This window comes from Pygoscelis adeliae, unplaced genomic scaffold (genome assembly GCF_000699105.1).
Source record: "Pygoscelis adeliae isolate BGI_AS28 unplaced genomic scaffold, ASM69910v1 Scaffold26, whole genome shotgun sequence".
Lineage (NCBI taxonomy): Eukaryota > Metazoa > Chordata > Aves > Sphenisciformes > Spheniscidae > Pygoscelis > Pygoscelis adeliae.
The window spans coordinates 5,014,018-5,020,073 of record NW_008825104.1 but is presented as its reverse complement, the minus strand read 5'-3'; positions in this window follow the sequence as shown (position 1 = coordinate 5,020,073).

The window sequence follows — 6,056 nt, the reverse complement described above, 5'->3', positions numbered from 1 at the left end:
AGCAAAAAGTTGGATGCATTGAAAGTGCGTGGAATCATTTCCTTCTGTGTCCTGGTAAGAGTACCCTCACATCCTTGAATTAGAAGTTTAGTTTTGCTTTTGTCCTTTTGTCACACTTTTGACTCCTACTCAGTTGTGACCCATTTTACAGTCAGATCCTTTTCTGTAGTACTGTTAGCTGTTCTTTACTCTGTATTTATAGACTTGATTTCTCTTTCTTGCTACTTGCCCTCATTGAATGTTGTCTTTTTTGATTTCATGCTATTTTATGTTGTACTTGCAAGAAATAACCGAGTAGTGTTCTGTGTCACCGCTATGTCCAGATTCCTGGATGATTCAATTGCTTTTTAAAAATAAAAACAAAACTTCATTCATCATCTCCTTCTGACTGAGAAGGGGAGAATGGGACCATTTTGAAGTAGGGCTCATTCTGGTCCCTTCCCACCCCCCCACCTTTTTTTCCTTTACCAGAGACATTCCAGATCTCTCTGTCACCAATTTTCTGGACATCTGAGCAAATACATACATTCTTGAGATACAGCAAAAGATTATCTCCTTCTCATGTACCGTTTCTGGCTGAGAAAGCAGCAAAGCTGTTCCAAAATGCATCAGTATTTTATTATTGCACTTTTCCTCATTTAATCTCATTGGTGTCAGTTAATTCATAGTCCTTGATATGTACCAAGGCTTCAAGTTCATTGTGTTTATGATGTGTAATTGCTATAGGCAGGTGCAATTACTGACTTTTATTTCAGTGAGATGCCTCTTGAATTCCTCTACTTAAGATCATGTCTGCCTTACAGTGAGAGGTCATAGGGGTTACCTTTGATTTAATCAGTTTTAGCTTACTGTATTTTTTTCATTATCTTTTCAGATGTGTCTGTTTCTTTGAAATGCAGTCTTGGAAGGCCCCTAATTGTTTGTACGTTCTGACAGCTGCTTGGTGGGCTTAATGTAAACCACTGTCTCAGCTCACAATATTGCAAAACAGCACAAGAATCTTTTGACACAGTCTTCTAGTGTTACAGCATTTACAGACAATGTGAATATTATGTAAGCATCGGTTTTAATTGTAAAGAGGAAAAACAAGCATCCCTGTTTTTTGGAGAGGGCTGGCGCTCAGCCTTGTCGTGTTCAAAGCATTAAAGTCAGGATGTGACGGACATGCAGTGATACATTCATCCTCAACTAAGTTTCTCCATTACCTGTTTTCTTTAAGAAGCTGTTTCCCAGTGATTTCATGATACGTGTTTATTCTTCTGAACTTTTAAAAGGTCACTCATCATTTCAAGGGCTCTCTCAGATGATTAGTAATCAGAGTCTCACTTCCTGAATACCAGCTGATCTAAGTGAAAACATAGTAACCGAGTCAGTTTGTTGTTTTGTTTCTAAGATTACAGTTGTAGATGCATGTTAATGCTCAAAAGAAGCTTGTATTCCTGTGATCAAATAGCAAGGCAAGCCTTATGGAAATGATGAGTTCATAAACTGCTGGCGATGCAGTTAGAATTTCTAAATGATACTGGGTGTTTCTAAGTATATCCTATGAAATCTTTCTGCTCAGGAAAAAAAAAACCTATCCAAACATATTTACCATTTCAAAAGTTTTGCTGTAGTTGAGAAGTGTGATATATCTACAGCCTTGATGTTGTGTATTAGTTTCTTCTGGGAACTGAATTCAAACAATGTCACTAACCAAAGGGATTTGTGTCTTAATATTCTGGTGGGTACATGAAAGCATTTTACCAGCTGAAAGATCAGTGTCATAGTCTGGATTTGTTTTGTACTTTAAGCCACAGTTTTATTTTAACTAGGAGCTAAATAATATTATGCATGACAAGTTACTGCAGAATATATCTAGCAAATCTTTTAAAATAAAACAAAACAAAACACACCCCCATCACTCCTTCCCAGTGAGCATTGCCTGGATTTTGTTGTTGGAATCAAATGGGCTTCAGTTTCTTGCTTTTCATGGCTGGGGGGAAAAAAGTGGGTGGGTTTTTTCTCTGTCTGATTTTTACAGTGCATCTGTTTGGCAGCATGCGTAACAGTTTATCAGTATTGGAATAACACTTAACCTCCCTGAGATACTGTGGTGGAGCATGACTTTGAATTAATTTAGATGTACATGTACTAGTATTGTCAAACTTAAAAATCTGCTCTATACTAATGCTTAATTTTATAAAGTTAAATATAATTTTTTTAAAAAAGATATGTTCTTTATATGCTACCTTACTTAATCAACTGAGTTTATAGTGTATTTTTAAAATCAGCACAGCTTTTAAGAAAGGTGCAGTAATGGAAGTGTTGCAATATTCCCTGTTTTTCGCTATCGATGCAAATACGGCTTACATCTACCAAAGCAGGTAGGGAAAAAAGGCAAATAGAGGTTTTCTGTGTTAGTTGTTTCCATGCCTCATTTGTCTCCATGCCTCATTTGTCTTACAAAGGCATTGCTTGTTCTTGAGTGATTAACTACCACGTAAGTATAGTACCAACAAACTTAAACAAATGCTTTTTTTGTGAAAAAGCATTCAATTTTTTCTCAAGAGAATGGACAAGTCATCCTTGTTTTTCTCAGTATGGTGCTGCTAAACAGTTATTTTTGAACAGTTTCAAAACCAAGCTCAGGGTAATTCCTGCCTTCTAAGCAATTTTTGTATTTGGTCATCATGATCAAAAGGGCATGACTCTGCAGTGTGATGTAAAAATTCTATGAACCCTAGCAGCTGTATTGAACTCTTGAATGCTTTGCTCCCTCAGTTATAAGAGTTTCAGTGGTAGCCTACCCATAGGAAACTGGGTTGTTTGGGGTCTGATAAAGGGATGTATCCAGTTTTTTAGCCTAACTCAAGTTGTCTTGAGCATCATTCTTCTGTGCGTGTCTTCCTAGTATTTTCAGGAGACAAAATATAGTTTAAATTGCATGGAGGGATAACTGCTTGCTTGTCCCAAGACCCTTCTTGATTTTTTCCTCCCAAAGAAATAATCGTTTAAGCTTTGGATTTTAGCCTGTCATTCTAAAGGAACATGCTGTGGAAAGGTTAGACTTACTTCCATAATCTCGTGTTCTTCATGGGTTTAAGGGAATTGCTTACAAGAGTTCATAGGTGTCCTGTTTCTTGGTCTTAGTGGGGGCTGGGTTGATTCCCTGCCCCGAGCACTACATTCTTCAGTGTTGAAAGGTTACTGCTATGTTTGATAAATTCCAATCTTCTGTATTAAACTTCTTTTTACAAATTCCCCAAGAGTTTTCAAAGGCTAAGCCATCACTGACCATTCTTTTGCACACATTTCAATTACCTGCCATTCTTCTACAGCTTCTTATAAAATTAAGCATCACATTTCCTAGGTCATCATTTAACATTCGTATTATAAGACTACTGGTTATGTCATTTTTTGTAGTGGTGGGTGGTATAAAGCATTTGCAGCTCAGAGGCACCTGGAGCGAGGACACCTTCTTGTGTCAAACCTGCCCCAGGTCAGGCAGAGCTTATTTTTCTCTAGTGTTGTCAAGAAGCAGTGGTGCTGCTGAGCTGCCCTGCTGGGTTTCCTTGGAGAACGGTGCAGGCTTTCTGAGTTGGCCTTCAGCAGGCAGGCTCTTGCAGCATGAACGAGTGTATCAGTCTCCACACAAGTGCAACTGAATGTCCATAATTTCTATTGTTCCTCTTCATATTTTAGCACACTGTCATTATCTTTGAGTATAGTAGTAGTGCATTGACCTTCTCTTATGCATGCAGCTTTCCTGAGCAGGTTATTGTAACAGCCTGTGTTTGCATTCCCATACTGTGCTTTGTTCCACCATGCTCTTCCTCTCACCAGCTGATTCCTATTGCTTTATTTTCTTTTTAACCGTATTTGCATAAAGACATGGATATTTTACTGTTACTTTCCTTCCTCACCAACTTGCAACTGCTCCAGATTTATTTTTAGTATTTCATGTTATCTCTTCCTTGCATTTGCTTGTGGTTTAAGTACTTTCTGCTTATTGTTTCTTTTATAGCTTTCTGTAAAAAAAAAAAATCCTTAAACATAAATATGGGTTTGAAAACAAGGGAGAGGATTGTTTTACTAGGTATAACTGTGACCAGTATGTTAGTTTTAAATTTCAGACACACATGCCTAATCTAATCTAACCTGTCATGTTTGTTTGGATTTTTTCTACAAACCAACCAACTTGCCGAGTACCTTTTTATACAATCTTATTTAAACAGCTCATAAAGAAACCAAAATCTGGTACACAAAAGTTTTTCCACATTCGGGGTAAGGAGCTGTATGCATTCTTGTTCTTCTTGCAGCGTATTTCATTGCAGTTTCAACTACTTTTAAGCCTTCATGCGTACAAGACAGTGTCTGTGGAATAACAAAGAGAATCAGGGCTGTGCACGTGCTACAAGCAGTATTTGGCTCCCATGTATGGCAATTGAGTGCAGTGTTGCTGCGCAGCTATGTTGCTGCAGTTCCTGCAGTTTCTTATTTCAACCTGCAGTTGGGAGACAAGAAATTGGGTGTGTCCTAGGTAAACAGACTCTTCTCAAACTCTTCAAAATGCTTTAGAGTTTTTCTGATAATTTTATGTTAACTCCCCTGAAGTGAATACTGATGTTCTTCTTTTGTAACTATGTATTTTGAAAAAGCATTCGAGAGTTCAATACAGCTGCTAGGACTCCTAGAAATCTTACATCACACTGCAGAGTCATGCCCTTATGATCATGATGAGCAAATACGAAAATGGCTTAGAAGGCAGGAATTACACTAAGCTTGGTTTTGAAACTGTTCAAAAGTAACTGTTTAGCAGCACCATACTGAGAAAGACAAGGATGATTTGTCCATCTAATATCTTCTGCCTTTTATATTCCCTTCCCTGGATAGGACAGCAGATTTTGATTGTAGTGAAAAAGGAGCAGAGTAGTTCTTTCCTTTCCTTCCTTTACACATGCAGTAAACAAATGTGTTCTTCTAGTCAGTGACGCACACCTTGAACACAGAAGAGCACAATTGCCGTTCATCTCCTGCAGCAATCTGTGTAGGTCTCTTCCAGTCTAGAGAGGATAAACCTGTGAATTTTGGTAAAAGATAAGCTGTGTTTTCTAGTGCTCTATCCAGAGCTGCTCAGGCAGCATCTTAAAATATTGCTGCAAGAAGACTCAATACCAAAGCAGGTATCACCAGCAGTGCAGATGCCAGCAGCAATGAAGCCAGTGGCAACAGCTCCACTACCAAAGCGTGGTACATGGTAAGTTTTTCCAAATACAAAGGTGAGCAATCGAGGTGGATCTCAGCCCTGCAAAGGCAGAACCAGTAAGGGCACAGGGCACGAATTGCAGCTGGGAGAGGACAGCCTGCTGCAGAGAGGCTGCCGCAGCACTGCCAACAGCTCTGACCTAGCTGCACACGTGTACTGACCAGCCTCTGGGCACATGCCCAGGAGCACCTGCTTTAAGAGTGTCTCATCTCTCTCTTCCAACAAAGCCCTCTTTTTAGGAGAGCTACAGAAGAATGTAGATATTGCAACAGCAATTATGTCATCTCAAGTCACTTGGTATTTTCACAGCTTCAATTCAGATGAGATCATTATCCAAACAATGAGTCAGTCCGGTTAAATCTTTTGGCATGTTCCGGCTGTGCTGCAAATGGACCAGGCTTCACCAAAGAGCTTTGAGAGCTTCTACTGTTACTCCTGTGCCATCTTGACAGCTCAGAGAATACACAGACAAAAGTGATTCCAGGAGCAGGTAGTCAAACAGTTGGTTCAACCTGTTTGTGTTTTGTTTTTAACTTAGAAAGCTCTGTTTTATCCTAGTGCAGAAAGTGTAGTGTACACCAACCAGTGTGTTTTTTTAATTTATCCTATGCAAAACACCAAACTGATCTGTCAGCTCTTATTGTAGACAACGAAGTAAAGTTTAAAAGAAAAACAATACCCCAAAAGAAATAACCCCAACTTTTTTAAACATGGCATTCACTGAACACAGTTTAATTAATTTTATGTCCAATTCCATGTAGAACTGTATTCCCTGTCATATAGATAAGAAAGGGGAGCCTGCTATGCG